We start from the raw sequence: 19,577 nt of genomic DNA on the forward strand, positions 1-19,577 counted from the left end.
CATCTCCGAGTTTGCACTATATTCTGGTAATGGGAAATGATGGAATACAGACCTCCTTACAGAGCAGAACAGGAATATTTCCCATTACTGCAATATAGTGCAGTCTCGGAGTTGGAATATTTAAGTAGGGGGTGTGGGGGGCACAGCCCCCCCCATGGGGGGGGCAGCTACCATCACAAGAACCCACCTAGTCTCCACACTTCTCTATACCTCCCCCATACTCATCAGTCTAAACAAAACAGACTTAACCAAATTAAATACTTGCTGCAATAAAATAGCAAAGTTTGCTACTGACTTACCCTATAGTACACATCACTGCCTAACAATCAAACAACTTTCCTGGCTCGAATTACCAAACCTGCTCATCTTAACCAACTTACACTAGCCCACTAAATCCTATATAATCCCAAAAGAACTCCTGCATTACAAGGCCTACTGAATATCTATTCTAACAAATGTCTATTACAATCCACCAACAAAGCATTAGGTAACGTAACCAAAAGGAAAAATAGCCTGGAAAAATAGCCTCTACTGTTCTCTGTCACAAAAACATGGAACACCGTACTCCTAGAAATCAGGACCACAGAAAACAAAAGCAACTTCAAAAAACGACATCAGTCCCATTTAAATAAGTCTTGGATATGTAACTGTTTAGATGCTGGGTAGATCCCCTGTAATGGATCTATAAGACGCTCTCTACATAATAGTACTCAATTAAACTCCATCTGCATAACAGTATTCTCTTCATAACAGTGCTCAGTTATATTCAGCCATTATCAATCCTTCACTACCACCCTCTATTAAATAATTAAGCACTCCCACTGCTACTGCAAAACTATAGTGCAATCTTATCCCATTGTATTTTAACATAGACTGTTTGCATCGTATCATTCTCCTGTAAGCAAATTACAAATTTAGCATCAAAATGTATCTTTATCTTATGCTGATGTTACTGAGTAAGCATACATCACCTCCTTTATTTTGTTTTGTACTTAAATAACATGACTTTATTGTATTTATTGTACAAACCTCTATATTAATGCAACCATATAACTAAATGTAATGCAGTGCAACAGTATTGTATGTTTTTCCTATTCTCTTGTATTTTATTGCATGTTTATCCTATGCAGATTTTATTTTGTCTGTACTTAAATTACCTGTGTTTATTGCATTTACTGTACTAATCACTGTGGAGCTTTTATCCCTGGGCCTCCTCTGAAAATAGGCTTGTTGCCCAGACGGACTCTCCTGGTAAACAAATGTAAAATAAATAAATAAAAAAATAAAATAAAATAAATAAATCTCAAACTCCAAATATCAAACATGGGAATTTGCCCCTTCTCCACTCTTGTGTGATCTAGTAGTTGTAGCAGGGAGTTTGGAGGGCACAGCCTCCAACATAGGGGGTGCAATGGAGCTTAGCCCCTGTATATATTCCAAAGCACAAAAGAGGCACACCACGATGATTCCTCAGGTTTTAATGAAAAGTTAAAACATCCAACAAACAGCTGTAGAAAAAAGTGAGCACTTTCACGTTTTAACAAATGCTTCTTCAGACTTAAAATACATCTACAATAATGTGTGCTTATATACTCACAGTTAATTGAATAATTAAAACAATTACAAGGATTCAAAATACACCACAGTCATCCCTATTTAAAGGTATATTGCTACATTAATAGCTTATATATTATATTATATTTTATCTTATAACTGTGTATGTAATAATCATATGCAAAGCATACCTATTAAAATTAGACATTTAAAAATAATAACTAGTAAATAATGATATAATAAGAACATATTTATAATAAATACCTTCAAGGCAAACTAAAAATTGTTATTATCCCACTTTTAACTCTGTCACATAAAGCAAAATTAAACTCATCACTTCAGTGCTATAGCAGGATAAAAGAATCACTATGCATATATATATGTCCATCTGTTTATATTAAAAGCACATGTATAAAGATATATGACATGCATAAACTAAATAGACTTACTTACTATAAAACATAGACATTAATGTTTATAAGGTTTCCCTTTTAAAAAAGGTTTAAGTGTTATTTTATCATTAAGGCCATGACCTCTATGTGCTTGTAGCCTTAACATCCATTTATTTTCCTTCTCTTCAGTTAGATTTTTTATGTCACCTAGTCTATCTGTCTTATTTACCAACTCAAGCACTTGAAAAGTGAATTTATGCTTGGATCCCAGATTCAATATATGTCTGGCTAAAGCATTTCTATCATCCTCTCTATTAATGACATATATATGCTCCCTGATTCTCTCTCGTAACGTTCTATTGTTTTTTTCCTATATAGAATGATTTACATAACAGACATTTTGCCAAATATATCAGGTCTCTGGATCTACAGTCAGCATATCTATCAAACTTAAAATTATTACCATTGTCAGGATGTATGAAACTATTTTCCTTTGCTATATAACTACATTGATTACAGTGTCTACATGGGAACGTACCTTTCCTTTGTGTTAAAGGAGCTGCTTTTATATTATTTTCATAGCAGAGTAACCTCTTAAGAGATTTCATATTCTTGTATGTGATGTCAGGCCTATCACTTATAATATCTTTCAGCCTGTCATCTGTCAATAATATTCCCCAATTGTTAGTTAAAATATTCCTGATGGTATTATTTCTATTGGTAAAAGGTATCACTATTCTGTTCTTAGCTGTTTCTATCTTAGTTCTTTTTGTCCTATTACCATCTCCACTGGTTCTATGTAGGAATGGCCTACCCCTACCCTCTCTCTCCAGGAAATTGTCTTGAAAAACTTTATTCAATACTCGTTTGTCATATCCTCTATTTAAAAATTCTTCTCTTAATGTCTCACATTGTTCTTGATGTCTTATATCATCTGTTACTAACCTAGAGACCCTTAATGTCTGACCTTTAACTATATTAGAATAAAGGTGCCTGGGGTGCATACTACTGTAATGTAATAGATAATTTTTTCGACAAGGTTTTCTGAATAGATCTGTGTTAACTGTGTTCTTATCCTTACTAATGAGAACATCCAAAAATTCTATCCTATCAAATGATTTGGAGCATTCAAATTTCAAGAAATCATTGGTTCCATTTATATAAGTTAGAAACAGATCCAATTCTTCAAGTGTGCCACCCCACAAGAGAAACACATCATCCACAAAATGTTTGTACACCTTGATATTTTCTCTAAAAGGTACATTTCCTAAAACATAAGTTGTTTCCCAGTATGCCATTACAAGGTTTGCATAAGAATTAGCACAAGGTGTGCCCATCGCTACACCCTTTTGCTGTAATAGTTATTGTCATATAAGAAAACATTATTCTCAAGAACTAATTTTAGAATAAGCATCCATTGTATGACCTGATTATTAGGTATGTTATTCTCCAGTAGTAGCAACCTCACATACTCTATCCCTACCTGATTAGGTATAGATGTAAAAAGGGAAACCACATCTAAAGTAACTAATAAATCACTGGTATAATCACTATATGAGTGCAAATATTCTGCATAGCTGTATAAAAACTCCTCTGTATCTTTAATTATGGACTCATTTTTGTTCACTATCGGTTTGAACTGTTTCTCTAGGTAAATAGACATAGGTTCAGTGGCCCAGCCTTTACCTGATACAATAGGTCTCATTGGAGGGTCATATAAATTTCTGTGTATCTTCGGTAAACCTCTGAATGTTGGAATGACTAGTTTATCAACTAAAAAATACTTATACAGATTTTCATCTATTATATTACATAGTAAGAAATCATATAGCATCTCAGGAACATTTTTAATCACTTTATCTAAAGTCACAGCATTCAAACATTGATAAGTGCCTGTTTCTTTCAATAAATCTTTCATTTTGATGTTATATGTTGTCTTATCTAGTACAACTACTGAGCCCCCTTTATCAGCTTGTCTAATGATAATATCATCATTATTTTGTAAACTTCTTAGTGCTTCACGTTCAGTACGAGTTAAATTGTAAAACTCAGGTTTACTATTAGTTATATTACTAGCTAATAAATCCCTTTCACAAGCTTTCTCAAAAGCTTCAAGTGCAGGGAATAACTGTGGCATAAACATTAATGTTTTTTTAAAAACATTTACGTCTTCTGTATTTCCATTGTCTTTAAACAATAATTTCAAGCCTAAATTCCTGACAAACATTTTAACATCTATAATAACATCAGTAATGTTAACACTAGCAGCAGGTATGAAAGATAAACCTTTATCAAGTAGGGAAAGTTCATTCTCATTTAGGTCATACCTGGAAATATTCACAGTCAATCTCTCTGTATTGGACGCAGAACCTTCTTCTGAAATTCGAGCCTCTCTTCTGAGTTCTTCCTTTTCTTCACTCTGTTGTATGATGACCAAGCTTATTTCCTTATAGCCCGTATGGGAAAGGGAAAAGAGTGATTGTCTTCCATCTCTATCAGGCTGTTGTCATCATACGAAATGCAGCCATTGATGATAGTTTTGTTCGTACCTCTAGTGTCTCTCAATTTCGGGCGGACATCAGCATTCGCTTCTACCTCCGCTGTTGGTAATTCCGTTGTTCTATCGTGAAAGGATGGATTAATATCAGCCCCATTAATTGTGTTCTTCTCTATATTTACTGTGGCACAAGTGGTAACCACTCTTGATTTAGGAATAGCGTTCAAGCTAACGGAGCCGTTAGTAACGCTTCCAGATGACGTCAGCGTAATAGGTGTGTCTGTCTCTCCATTCTCATGAATATTCATAGTTTCTTTTCTTCTCACCTGTCTTTCAGTTGTATCATTGCCCATAGCTCTTTTAGATATGGCATTGTTGTTCTTCCAAACGTTCTCTCTCGGCCAAGAAAATATCTGGCCTTTCCTAAAATCGTTGTAGTCTCTCTCAAGTATTTTCATCTTATCTGATTTTAACTTATTGTCAAGTATTTTCATAGAAGTGGTCAGATCTTTGAGGAAGTTTTCTATCCCATTCAAGTCAAGGAGAATTCTTAGCTTCTTTTCGATCTCATTGATATCTTCCATTAAAATCATCTCTATCAACTTATATTGTTCTATTAACAATTTGATATACCCATAGCTGGTTTCTAGGTTCATTTTCTGCCATTTCACTAACAAGTCAGGGTATGTCGTGCCAAAGGTCAGCATTTTGAGAATTCTTAATCCCCTTGGGACTATTTTGAAGCTGAGGCACACCTCCATGTGCTGCCTCTGCCATTGTATGTTTTTTAGCTTGTGAAAATTATTTTCTATTCTTCTAGTTAGTTGCAATATTTCCATATTCAATGCTATATTAAAAGTCTTGCTTCCATCTGTTGCCAAATCTTTAAGGGACAATTTTAGTAACGGATTATCATTCATGATAAAAAGTTCATTCAAAATGTCATTACGAGTTCCAGGTTCCATGATGAAAGTTAATTTAAGAACCGTGTTCCAGTACCAGAGAGAACAACAAAGGTAATTCAGCAAAAACAAACCAGTACTGGATAAAGTGTCTCTCAAGAAAAATCCTGTATATATTCCAAAGCACAAAAGAGGCACACCACGATGATTCCTCAGGTTTTAATGAAAAGTTAAAACATCCAACGAACAGCTGTAGAAAAAAGTGAGCGCTTTCACTTTTTAACAAACGCTTCTTCAGACTTAAAATACATCTACAATAATGTGTGCTTATATACTCACAGTTAATTGAATAATTAAAACAATTACAAGGATTCAAACTACACCACAGTCATCCCTATTTAAAGGTATATTGCTACATTAATAGCTTATATATTGTATTATATTTTATCTTATAACTGTGTATGTAATAATCATATGCAAAGCATACCTATTAAAAGTAGACATTTAAAAATAATAACTAGTAAATAATGATATAATAAGAACATATTTATAATAAATAACTTCAAGGCAAACTAAAAATTGTTATTATCCCACTTTTAACTCTGTCACATAAAGCAAAGTTAAACTCATCACTTCAGTGCTATAGCAGGATAAAAGAATCACTATGCATATATATATATATATATATATATATGTCCATCTGTTTATATTAAAATCACATGTATAAAGATATATGACATGCATAAACTAAATAGACTTACTTACTATAAAACATAGACATTAATGTTTATAAGGTTTCCCTTTTAAAAAAGGTTTAAGTGTTATTTTATCATTAAGGCCATGACCTCTATGTGCTTGTAGCCTTAATATCCATTTATTTTCCTTCTCTTCAGTTAGATGCCCCTGCATTAAAACTACTTTTGATATTCTGAGCTTTAGATATAGGTTCATAGGTTCATAGGTTTATACTAGGCTATCTGCCCTAAGGCATTTATAAGCCTAGCCCAAATTTTTGTGGCTTACATGAAAAAATACTGTACCCATTAGTTTGTTGTGCCTCTGTCCAGCAGTGACACAGAGATGATTCCCAGGATAAACCTACGATCTCCCATCCACAGGTCAAGATTTCTCTTGAACAGAGCCAGCGAAGTGCTCTGCCTCACATGGATCGGGATTTTATTCCACAGCATAGGGAGTCTCTGAGTGATAAATCTATCCCTCCAGCACGTCCTATTTATATCCGTGCTAAGGTTTAAGTCGCTTGCTCTAGTGGTTTTGGTGGATTTGGATTTTTTGAGGTGGAGCATGTCCATTAATTCCGGGTTGGACATGGCCTTGTATGTCAGGCACATGTCACCTCTGAGCAGACGGTATGCAACTGAATAGAGCTGGAGTTTCTTCAATCTGGCAGCATATGACAGATTTTGGAGTCCCTTTATCCTTTTGGTGAGGAACTTTTGGGGTCTCTCCAATTGCTGCAGATGTCGGGTGAGATACATCCCGAATGGGGCATTGTACTCGATCATTGGTCTGATAAGTGAAGAGTACAGGGGAACAATGTGAATCCCTTCATGATCAAGTGGGCAATGTAGAAGGTCTTTCTAACCACTTTAGCAACGTGAGTGTCAAAAGAAAGGCCACTGTCAACCTGGGTCCCCAGGTCCCTGATAACCTCTTCTGTGCTTAGTGGATTGCCACCTATATGGTAGCTTGGGGTTACCTTGTTTTTCCCGAAGGGTATGACTATACATTTTTTGGCGTTTAACTTCAGGCCATGGCTCTGGCACCAGCTATCTATTTCCGTGAGTCCCTTCTGAAGGATATCCGTGTCCGATGCACTTTCCACTATGGCGCCCAGTTTTCAGTCATCTGCAAACTTTGTCAGCCAAAGTCCTCCCATGTTGGCCTGTACTTCTGAGAAGTAGATGCCGAACAATAGGGGGCCAAGGACCGAGCCCTGTGGGACACCACTTGTGACCGGCTTGGAGTCTGACATAGCGCCAGCAACTCTAACCCTGTGGGTTCTGTCCTTAAGCCAGTTTGCAACCCATCTTGTGACATATGGGTTTACATTTAAGCTGGTAAGTTTTTCTACAATAGCCCAGTGGGGTATTGTGTCGAAGGCCTTTGCAAGGTCAAGGTAGGCTGTATGGACTGCCTTTCCCTCATCAATGGCCTTGGTGACTGTTTCGAAGAAGTCGACCAAGTTCAAAAGGCATTATCTGCCCTTGACGATGCCAAACTGGGTCGGGTCCAATGTCTGCAAGTCCCCAATATCTTTGTTTATGAGCTCCATTATGATCCTCTCCATAGCTTTGCAGACTAGACTTGTTAAGCTTATGGGGCGGTAATTACCAGGGTCTGTAGAGGCACCGCCTTTGTGGAGTGGGACCACAGTTGCTGTACGCCACTCATTGGGCACGTATCCTGTGGTAAGGCTGAGATTAAACAGCTGCCTTATGTGCGGGTTTAATTCCTCATTTAGCTCGTGTAGCACACAGCCGGGGACACCATCCGGTCCCATTGATGCTGTGTTTTAGCTTTAGAGAGAGCAGCTTTCACCTGCGCATTTGAGATGTCTGGGAGGCTACACTCTGCTGGGATAGTTATCTCTCCTTTGGGGGGGGGGGTGAAGTTTGCACTGAACCTGTCTGCCAGTATGTTGGCAATGTCTGTGGGTTCAGTGATTTTTGTATCATTTTGGACTAATTCTGAGCATATCTGGGAGTTTCCACCCAGGTTCCTAACATAGCTGAAAAAGGCCTTATGATTGTCCTTTGAATCCATGGCAATTTTTCTCTCAAAATTGGCCTTAGTTGATTTTATGAGTGCTCGTATTTTTTTACTAATAATGATCAGGGGTGACTTCCCTTTTATGGATTTTGTTCTATCATGTAATAGCTTTCTCCTCTTATTGTAAAGTTTGTTAATGGCTAGGGTCCACCAGACTGGATGTTTGCCCTTTGTGGAAAGAGTCTTGGTTTTATTTGGGATTGCCTGATCCATGCAGTCCTGGAGGTGTTCATAGAAGGCATTTGTAAGGGCTTTCGCAGCTTTGGTTGTGGTTTCCACTGGCTCAGGGGCCTTGAAGGATACCACACCAGTCTTGAGTAGTGTGAAGTTTGCTTTAGAGAAGTTCTTCACTGTGGTCTTTTGTTTGGGGTGGGGTGGGATGTGGATTTCCAGTGAGATTAGTTTATGATCAGATCTCACCAATGAGGGATATACTTCGGTGTGGAGCATTTTGTCCCCATGTTTGTGATAATGAGATCTAGTATATTTTCTCCTCTCGTGGGAACAGTGACTAGCAGTTCCATGGCATTTGAATTTATGAACTCCAGGAACCGTTGGGCTAGAAAGTTAGGGCTTGAGTAATGTTCCCAGTCTATATTCGGGTAGTTGAAGTCACCCAATATGATGGTGTTTGGAGATATATTTATACCCTCCAGTGTCTTCAGGAAGGCTGTGTGGGGTTCCTGAGTTTGAGAGGCTGGCCTGTAGCATGCTACAATTTGTAGAGCAGTTTTGCCTATGGTTAGTTGCACCTGGATGGTTTCCGGAGCTGCGTGCGTTGCCACCAACCTGGAGGTGTGGGTATCCTTTATGAATATGGATACACCCCCTCCTTTTGTGGTGTGGTCCGGGTTTTTGGGCCGGAACGCATGATATGAAGTAAAACCTAATAGTGCCGGGGTGCTCTCAGGAGCCTTGAACCAGGTTTCAGTTACAGCACAGACATCGATGTTCTCCATACTGAGAAGGGCCTCGAGTGCGTGCATTTTGAGATTTAGACTTCTGGCATTGAGCAGCATTACCCTCAGTTTCTTCCCATTTTTGTTTTCTAGGGTGGTAGGTTTAGAATTTGAGCCTTGCCTAAAAAAGGCACTATGGGGGTGGCAAGAGTCTTAGCCAATATCCGGAATCCCAGGGGTGACAGGTGCAAGCCGTCCCTTGCGAAGCGTGGCTTGTCAAGCATGTCATCCCAGGCAGACAGACACTGGATCCCCTTTGAATGACACCAGACATTAAGCCAATTGTTAAAGCTGATCATCTTGTCTCTATACTGTGGCATCATGCTTGGTGAAGGAAGGATACTGCTCAGGGTCAGGGTCATACCTGCCTGGGCTACATAATCAGAGAGCTCCTCTATGTCTCTTTTCATGTTGTCCAGGGAGGTACATCTCAGGTCGTTCACACCAGCATGGACAATGACTGTGTCATATTTGTACTTGCCGTGGAGTGACCAGAGTGCTTGTGTTATGTGGCGGATTCTAGCGCCCGATAGGCAGCTTACTGTGACCCTCTCCTTGTTCAGCCTGGTGAGTGGGACATCAGTGTGTCTGACTATGGAGTCACCTATGACAAGTATGTTTGGTGTTGTATTTGGCCTTAAGGGCTGTGACTGCTTTGCAAACTGCTTTTGTGGTTTATGTGTTGCTTGTGGGGTGTCTTGAGGTAGCAGTTGTTTGGGTGTCTGCTTTGGAGGTCTCTGCTGTTTAGGTAAATTTTTACTCAGAGCCTCCGAGTATGTCTTTGTGTGTTTATGTGTTTGATTCAGTTGTGTGGTAGCATTATGTGAGGCTGGTTTTGTGGTGTGTGTAGTTGCCTTCTCCTCCTGTCTGGTCTTGCCAGTCCTGGGTTGAGAGAGCTCAGCCTCCAGTTTGGCTAAATAGCTGCATCTCTCGCAAGTATTTGTGTTATGTGGGAGGAGGAGAGGGTTGTCTGTGTACATGAGGCAGTTATAACATTGCCTCAAGATTCCCAGATTCACCAGGTGGACCGGAGAGGAGAATGACAACTGACCTTTGGGCATGCTAGAATAATATTGGGAATTCCTTAATAATTGAAAACAAGGGCCAGTGGGGAGTGAGGGTGTAGTGCTTTTAATTTTTAGTGCTGACTTATATAATTGCTTTAGTGAGCAAGTGCCAGGTAACTTGAGTGCAATGTGTTACAAGTAACTAAATGCAAAAACGACAAACAGTAACTTTTTTTCAAGTGAAACAAGGAACTAGTACAGTAAGCAATGCAGATATCACTAGTGATCCACAGAAGCACTGAGAAGCCGCGTATTAGGTGGAATTAGCTTCCAGGGAAATAACAAGCAAACAAACAACAAGCATATAAACAAAGCTAGATTCAGCAGGCCTGGATCTAGTCTATGCTAGAGCAAACAAGGTGTACCAATTTCAGTAAGATACAGTTCAAATATTCAGGCACTATAAACCTTTAACCAGAAATTTCCAGCTCAGAAGGGCAGAGTCCAGCCTCTTCTCCCACAAGAGTGCAGACCACGAACCTTCTTAATGTAAAATAACTGGCCTGAAGCCCAAGTGCCTAAACCAGAACTAATACCCTTGGACACTGGGCTCTCAATCAGCAGTTCCCAACTTAGAAGGATGAAAGCTACCTGTCCTGCCACCACAGTGCTTGCCACAAACCTTCCTAATGTAAAACAACTGGTCTGAAACTCAAGTGCTTAATCCAAAAGACTTAGAATGATAGCTACACTTTAATCAAGTTACAACCAAGCAGTAATAAATACAACTGAATACTTTAGAGAAAGTCTGGATTAGTGCTCAAGTTACACAAACAAAGCTAGATCCAGCAGACTCGAATCCAGTCTATGCCACAGCAAACAAGGCGCACCAACTTCGGTAAGAAGCAGTTCGGATATGCATGCAGTATAAGCCTTTAACCAGAAATTCCCAGTTCAGAAGGTCAGAGTCCAGCCTCTCCTCCCACAAGAGTGCAGACCACGAACCCTCTTAATGTAAAATAACTGGCCTGAAAGCCCAAGTGCTTAAACCAGAATTAATACACTTTTAGAATAACAGACACTGAACCCTCAATCAGCAGTTCCCAACCTAGAAGGATGTAAGCTACCTGTTCTGCCACAACAGTGCAGACCACAAACCCTCTCAGTGCAAAACAACTGGTCCGAAGCTCAAGTGTTTAAACCAAAAGGCTTAGAATGAGTTACACCAAGCAGTAATAAATACAACTGAGTATTTTTAAGATGATGCAAAAGTAAAATGAAGTAGGTAGAAACACAAGTACAGTAAAAGCAGATAAAATTTTTTTTTTTTTTTTTTATCTGAACAAGTGCTGTGATCAAAGAAACAGATTTCCTCTCTTCTGAGCTTTCAATCTTATGGCATAGCTCCGTGTGTGTGTGTGTGTGTGTGTGTGTGTGTGTGTGTGTGTGTGTGTGTGTGTGTGTGTGTGTGTATATATATATATATATATATATATATATATATCTATATATATATATATATATATATCCTGTTTTTTTAGTCTTCTGAGCTTTCAATCTTATGGCATAGCTCCATGTGTGTGTGTGTGTGTGTGTGTGTGTGTGTGTGTGTGTGTGTGTGTGTGTGTGTGTGTGTGTGTGTGTGTGTGTATATATATATATATATATATATATATATATATATATATATATATATATATATATATATTAGGTTCTATCTCATAGAACGCTGAGTAGCATGGACTTTAAGCGAACACTGTATACTTTGCATAGGGCTTCACTTAACCTCTGTCTGCAAAATGGCCAATCGCATTAATGTCTGCTTAGTGCAGTATGGATGTAAATGTTTTAGGACATTGTGTGGAAGGACATCAAGCAGTGGTTACCCATGCGCACACACACACACACACACACACACACACACACACACACACACACACACATATATATATATATATAGACACACACACACACACGCACACACACATTTACGTATATATATATATATATATATATATATATATATATATAGATATATATGTAAATATAAATATATATATGGTAAAAACACACAGAAATCCCAAAATAAATGAAAACAATCACCCAATGTGCGATGAAAGGAACACAAAAGTCAACAGCTGGTTCAGAGAGTGTAGTCTCGCTAAAAACAGTCAATCCAATGGTAAAAAACAATCCAATGATGGTAAGACAATCCAACATCAGGTGAATAAAAACTTTTAATGACAAATGTGAGCGCTTTCGCGGAGTAACATCCGCTTCATCAGACAATAAACTCAACACTGCAAAGACTTAAATACTAATACAACTAGTCACATGACTATACATCATCAAAAGATGAATCAATTAACTTTCTCATTAATCAATGAATCAATTAAAAGTCATTTGAATAAATAACATATAAATCCTAACATTATAAACATAAAATATAAATGAATACAATATAAACCTATCAAATATGTAGCAACAATCAATCAAAAATGGCATAAAGGTATAAAAATGTGTTCTATATTTAATCTATCAACGTAACTTCCTACCTTTCAAATAAGGTCTAATGGATACTGTGTCATTGAGATCCATAGACCTATGCGCTCCAAGCCTGAGTATCCAACGTAACTCTGCTTGCTCTGTCAAATTAATAATGTCTCCTATCCTTGGACTGTCTGCTTGTATGTGTAACACTTGAAATAAAAACTTATGATGAGTCCCTTTAGTGAGTGTGTGTTTTGCTATAGCACTGTACTCTTGTTTCCTGTTATAACAGTACTGATTGTCTCTGATTCTTTCACGTAGGGACCTATTGGTCTTCCCTACATAAAACTCAAAACAAAATGTGCAATGTGCTATATATACTAGGTTCCTGGTTTGGCAGTTACTATTGTTGCGTAATTCCCATAACTTGCCCGTAACAGGATGCCTGTAAAACCTCGACTCATCTATATGTTCACACTGTGGACATTGTCCACATTTCTTGGTGCCTGTATAAAATAACACTGGCTGAAAGGTAGTCAACACTAAATTGGTATTGCAATTACCTAAGCTAGTAGAAAATATTTGCTTCAGATTCCTCATATTACTAAAAACAAAATTGGTTTGTTCACCTACTAGCCTTTTGGTTTTGTTGTCCACTAACATTATATTTTCAAAAGTTTCAAACATTAAACACAATATGGTCGACACCATATGAGCGATGTTTGAAATTTTGAAAATATAATAAAAAAATAAAAATAAAAAACTACACTTACCTAAATGCTGTAGGCAGGGTGCAAGCCTCCCTGCACCCCCCCACAGCCCCGCTACTTAAATATTCCTACTCCGAGATCGCACTGCATTGAAGTAAAGGGAAAGTATTCGCTATGGTGATTTCCATGTTGTGCGTGCTATGTTTCAACGTCTTGACCAATCGGTCTCGCTCAATACACATTCGCCATTTACAATATTCGATCACGCAATACGAACCCTATATATATATATATATATATATATATATATATATATATATATATATATATGGGTCTACTTTTTCAACCAACCGGGAATAAAAACAAAAAAGGAAACACTGCAGCGTCAAAGCATGCTACAGTGGGGATAAGAGAATATACATGTTTCCCCACTGTAGTGTGATCTTGGAGTTAGTATTTTTAAAGTAGCAGGGGTGTGGGGGGCACAGCTCCCCACATGGGGGTGCAGGGGGGCTTGCCACCCTGCAAAACTGCCTTTTTAGTGTTTTGATAAAGAAAAGTAGACCCATATATATATATATATATATATATATATATATATATATATATATGTGTGTGTGTGTGTGTGTGTGTGTGTGTTTACTATTAAAACAATTGATGACATTGCCAAATAATAAGTTCGGAAACTATTTTGCAGAGTGTGCAATATGTTGAACATTCAGAAGCCCAGAATCAACATTCGGCATTTCCTGACACATTCAACTTCTGCAAAAACAGTTTTAGAGAAATCACTACCAATTTTACCATTTTGCAGGGGGGCTAACCCCCCTGTGCCCCCCACACTCCCCTGCCAATTATATATTACAGATATATTATAGATTACACTACAGTAAAGGGAAAAGGCTAACTTTCCCAGTCCCCACTGTAATGCAATCCAGATGTAAACAGAGATGCTCCAAACAACAAACGCAATCTACATGTCAACGTTTTGGAGTCGACAGGATTTCCAGTTGCAATAATGCACCTTACACCTTTAGCTTTGACCTTATGACTAAGAGAAAGGTAAGTTTTATATATATATATATATATATATATATATATATATATATATATATATATATATATATATATATATATGGGTTATCTTTACATCATCGAACATTCAAATGTTCGACACCGATATGATCGAGACCATATAATCCAACATTTAAATGTTCGACAATGTAAAAGTAAATAAAAAAAACCTAATGCAAAAAAAGTGAACTGTTTATAGCATGAGGGGCAAGCCCCCCTGCCCCCCCACACCCCCCTACTTAAATATTCCAACTCCAAGACCGTACTACATTGCAGTAATGGGAAATATTCCTGTTCTGCTCTGTACGGAGGTCTGTATTCCATCATTTCCCTTTACCAGAATATAGTGCAATCTCGGAGATGGTATATTTAGGTAACAGGGGTGACCAGAATACACGGGGATCACTAGACAATCTCAGTTGTCTAGTATCTATCCCCAATTTTAAACCCTCAGATTGTCAAACATTTAAATGTTCGATGATATGGTCTTCCCCATATCAGTGTCAATTATTTGAATGTTCGATAATCTGAGGGTAACCCATACATAGATATATACATACATATATATATATATATATATATATATATATATATATATATATATATATATATATATAAAGCTAATTGAGAAAAGCTGCAGTCATTCCCCTTCATAAGGAAAGACCTTCCATGGACCCAGGCAATTACTGACCCATCCTTATATGCAAAGCCAGGGAAAAGACTTATCATGGAATTAATCAATCAGGACATGTGGAAACTACAAATACTGAAGCCTTCTCAGGTTTGATTTGTCAAGGGTAGGTCATACTTACTGAACCTGGTGGATCCTTTTGATAAGGTCACCAAAGCAATGGATGAAAGGTAGAGGGTGCATACTGCATACCTGAACCTGATCAAAGCTTATGATTCAATGCCCCAGTCAAACATAGTAGAAAAGCTAAATAAATGGGAATAAACCCCTCTATCACCTACTGGATTGCCAACAGGCTCACAGATCAGATGCAGATAATAAAAACAGGAAAAGTTACCTCCACCAAGTGACCAGTCACAATTAGATTCAGTGCTGGAACCTCTCCTGTTTGGCATCTACTTTTCTGAAGTAAAAACCAATACCAAAGGGCTCTGGCTGACAAAATTTGTAGATCACTGTAATCTAAGAGCAGTCATTGAATCTCTAATGACTTATCCATACTGCAGGAAGGTATATCTCAAATAAATAACTGACGTCAGAATCATAGTTTGAAACTAAATGCGAAAAAATGCATTATTGTATCCTCTGCAAAGCTATCTACCACAGGGAACTAACACAATGATAACACACCCCTACAAGTTAAACGTTTTACCAACATGCCTATTTTTGTTCAAAAAGTCCTTCTATATTGCACAGCTTATAGGGATAGGGATGTCATTGTCAACCTTTACTCAAGCCTCGTTAGGCCAGTCATTGAATGTACTACCTCACTGGCATGTGCTTGTCCAGACACATGAAATGACTGGAGCACCCACACAGATACCCTACTAAAAGGATACAATGCCTAAACAACATGCCCTACATGTGGAACTTCTTCAGAATGCAAACATCAGTAAAAAGCATTTTACATGAATACTTAAATAATAAAACGATTATTGCAATCAGAGTGTTTGGTAGCTCTAACAGCAGATCAGGTTATATTCAGAAGGAATAATGATTTTCCCCCAGTTTTAACATCTGGTTTTACAGTTAAAAAATAAGAAAGTAGCAACAAAAATTATGGGGATAAATCCCTGGCTTTCCCGATTCCAGTGAGTTTTGAGGGTGAAAATATCAGAAAAATAATTCAAGACAACTGGAAAGTTATTTTAGGAAACAATGAAATAAGTAATATAGTAGGTGAACAACCCATATTTATTTTTAAGAAAACATGTGAGCTTAAAGGGTTATTGGAAAAAATTCCTAGGACTGGGGAGTACGATAGGTCGGGTCCTTTGGGTACATATCCTTGTCAGAAATGTAAACAGTGTAGGTTTATTTACTTAGCTAGTCAATATACATTTAAACACAGGAATTTTGAATATATACCAAAGTCCAGATATTCTTGCCACAGTAAGGGACTTGTATATTTGACTGCTTGTAGTTCCTGTGACTGTTTTTACATAGGAAAGACAACCAGAACATTAGGCTGTCGTATTAGTTATTGTTACATGTTAGAGCTATCAAATGCTCTGATTGCAATAATGCCTTAGCCAAGCATAGTAAAGATTGTACTTTTTAAAAAAAGTTTTACTTTTTAGTCCTGGAAAAAGTTGATATGAAGGCATTTTAACAAGAGTTTAACAACTATTTGGAATTTTTAGAGCTTAAGTGGCAAATTTTCCTAAGGGCAGATGCCTTTCCAGGGATTAAAGAAACGATTTCCATCACAAGTTACTTAAGATACCAATATGTCTAATACACTGTTATTTTGTTATTAATGAAAATGTACATTGGCACTTTAATAACTTTTTAATTATCCAGTTGGTACAAATAGTTGATTGGAGGATATGAATTAATTGTTTTATTATTTAAGTATATATGTAAAATGTTTTTTGCTGATGTTTGTATTCTGAAGAAGTTCCATAAGTAAAGTGACTGAAAGTGCTGAATTATTTTCACGTGTTGTGGTCTTTATTGCTGTTGTACTGGCCTTACTTGATGATTTGTGAGTTTTGTGGTTTTACCCATCTTCTACTTTTCCAGTTTAACATGTCTTGCATGGACAGACTCAAAGCCCTGTCACTATATTCAATATCCTACAGTCTTGCTAAGAGGTGACTGGTTTCCCACCCAATTGTCCAAGTTGCACTTGAATTGGGTTAGGGAGGAACTCTGCTTCACATGGATGGGGAGCCTGTTCCATAGACGCGGAAGTCTCTGGGATATATACTGTATACCTATCTCTCCAGCATGTCCTATTTATAGCAGAGGCAAGGTTTAAGTCTTTAGAACGGTTAATTCTGATGCTGTTTGTTTTGGGGATATGCAGGAGGTCCATCAGAGAGGGGTCTGACAAGGCCCTGTATGCCAGGCATAGATCTCCTCTCAAAAGCCTGTAGGAGACAGAATACAGGAGTAGGGCCGTGAGGCAGTCTGCATAGGACATATGTATTCTTTTAGTGAGAAACCTTTGAGGATGTTCCAATTGTTGGATATGCCTGGTTAGGTGCATACCAAAGGGAGCAATATACTCAGTGATAGGTCTGATGAATGTTGAAATGTGTGGAACAATGACTTCCTTGGACTTAGATGCCATACCTTTGTTTATAAGTTGCACAACATAGAATGATTTCCTCACCACTGTAGACACATGATGATCAAAGACTAGATTACTAACTATGTGTGTCCCTAAGTCCCTGACTATTGGGTCATCTCTAAGGGGTGTGTTGCCATTATGATAGTTAACAGGAAAGGCTGACTTCCCAAAGGACACTATTATGCATTTCTTGGTATTTAGTTTTAGTCCAGGGCTCTGACACCAGTTGTCTGTCTTTGTCAGCTCTTCCTGCAGAACATTTGTGTCAGTGGGAGATCAATGGCAGCTGCTAATTTGCAATCATTTGCAAATTTAGTCAGCCAGAGACCACTGACATTGGCCTTGACTTCAGGGAAGTAAATGCCAAAAAGGAGCGGTCCAAGGACTGATCCTTGAGGAACTCCCCTTGTGAATGGCCTCTTTGTAGATGTGGACTTCCCAATTCTAACTTCCTGGGTCCTGTCTGTGAGCCAGTTGGCTATCCACCAGGTGACATATGGATTTGTACCTAACCTCCTGAGTTTGTCAACATTGCCTGGGTGGGGTATTGTGTCAAATACCTTGGCCAGGTCAAGGTAGGCAGTGTGAATGATTTTGCCCTCATCCATTACTTTGGTGACCTTCTCAAAGAAGGCCACCATTTTGAGTAGGCATGATCTGCCCTTGATGAAACCAAGCTGGGTTGGGTCCAATGTCTGGGAGGTTTACTATATCTCTATTTAACATCTTCATGATAATTCTTTCCATGGCTATACATATAAGACTAGTGAGACGTATGAGTCTGTAGTTTCCAGGATCTGTAGATGGCCCACCTTTTGTGCAGTGGGATGACTGTTGCTTTCTCCATTCATGAGGCAAGAAGCCTATTTGGAGGCTACAGTTAAATAATAATTCCAGAGGCCCTGATAGATCATGTTTCATGCTATTTAAAAAGCATCCTGGGATGTTGTCTGGGCCCATTGATGCAGTGTTCTTGGTCTTAGAGAGAGCATTAAGGACTAGTTCCCTAGTGATAGTAGGGGAGTTATATTAGATAATATTTCCTGAGGGAGGGTTGAGGGAGAGAGAGGAGAAACATTGGAGCTGAATTTATCAGCCAACAGATTTGCTATATCTTCTGGCTTAGTATAAGTGGTTCCATTTACAATGAGCTCTACACACAATTGTGTATTGCCTTTGAGACTGTGGACATAGCTAAATAATGCTTTGTGGTTGTCCTTGGCCTGGGAGGCCAAACCTACCACAAATTTGGCTTTAGTAGACTTTATTTGTCCTCTGAGTTTTTTGCTTAGTTTGATGAGAGCGTTTTTATCCTGCTGGGTGCTGCACCTCCTAATTTTTGCCATGATTTTCTTCCTCCTGTTATACAGCCAAGTGATTTTGTGTTTCCGCCAGGGTGGCTTATTTTTTGAGTTAGTTCTGTACTTCTTCCTGGTGGGTACAGCTGCCTCTATGCAGCTATTAACATGCTTGTACAGGGTTTCTGTGAACAGTTCTGCATAGGCAGAAGTGCTCTTAGGGTTAATGGGGGCTTGAATTTTTGCCAGGTTCTCACTTAATAGTGAGAGGTTAGCCTTAGAATAGTTCCTGAACATTCCAGGTTTAGCTGGGGGTCCAGGTTTTATTTTTACTTCAAAGGAGGCCATTTACTGGTCTGGCCTTACCAAGGAAGGCATTACAGTAGGGGGTGTGCAGCAGTCTCCCATGTTAGTGAGGACCTCTCCCATTTGGTTATAGACCATAGAATGGATAAAGCCAATCTATATCTAAATGGGAGAGGTTATTTCAAGCACAAAAGGGGAAAGTGGCTAGGCTTAAAATTGCCTGCAAGAGTGGCTAGCTTACTACTTACTTATGAACCTTTGAACCTAATGTATATCTATATAGCTATATATTACCTGCAAAAAAGCAAGACTCAGCATTGTGAGCT

This window comes from Protopterus annectens, chromosome 2.part1 (genome assembly GCF_019279795.1).
Source record: "Protopterus annectens isolate FY-2018-M chromosome 2.part1, PAN1.0, whole genome shotgun sequence".
NCBI classification, from domain to species: Eukaryota; Metazoa; Chordata; order Ceratodontiformes; family Protopteridae; genus Protopterus; species Protopterus annectens.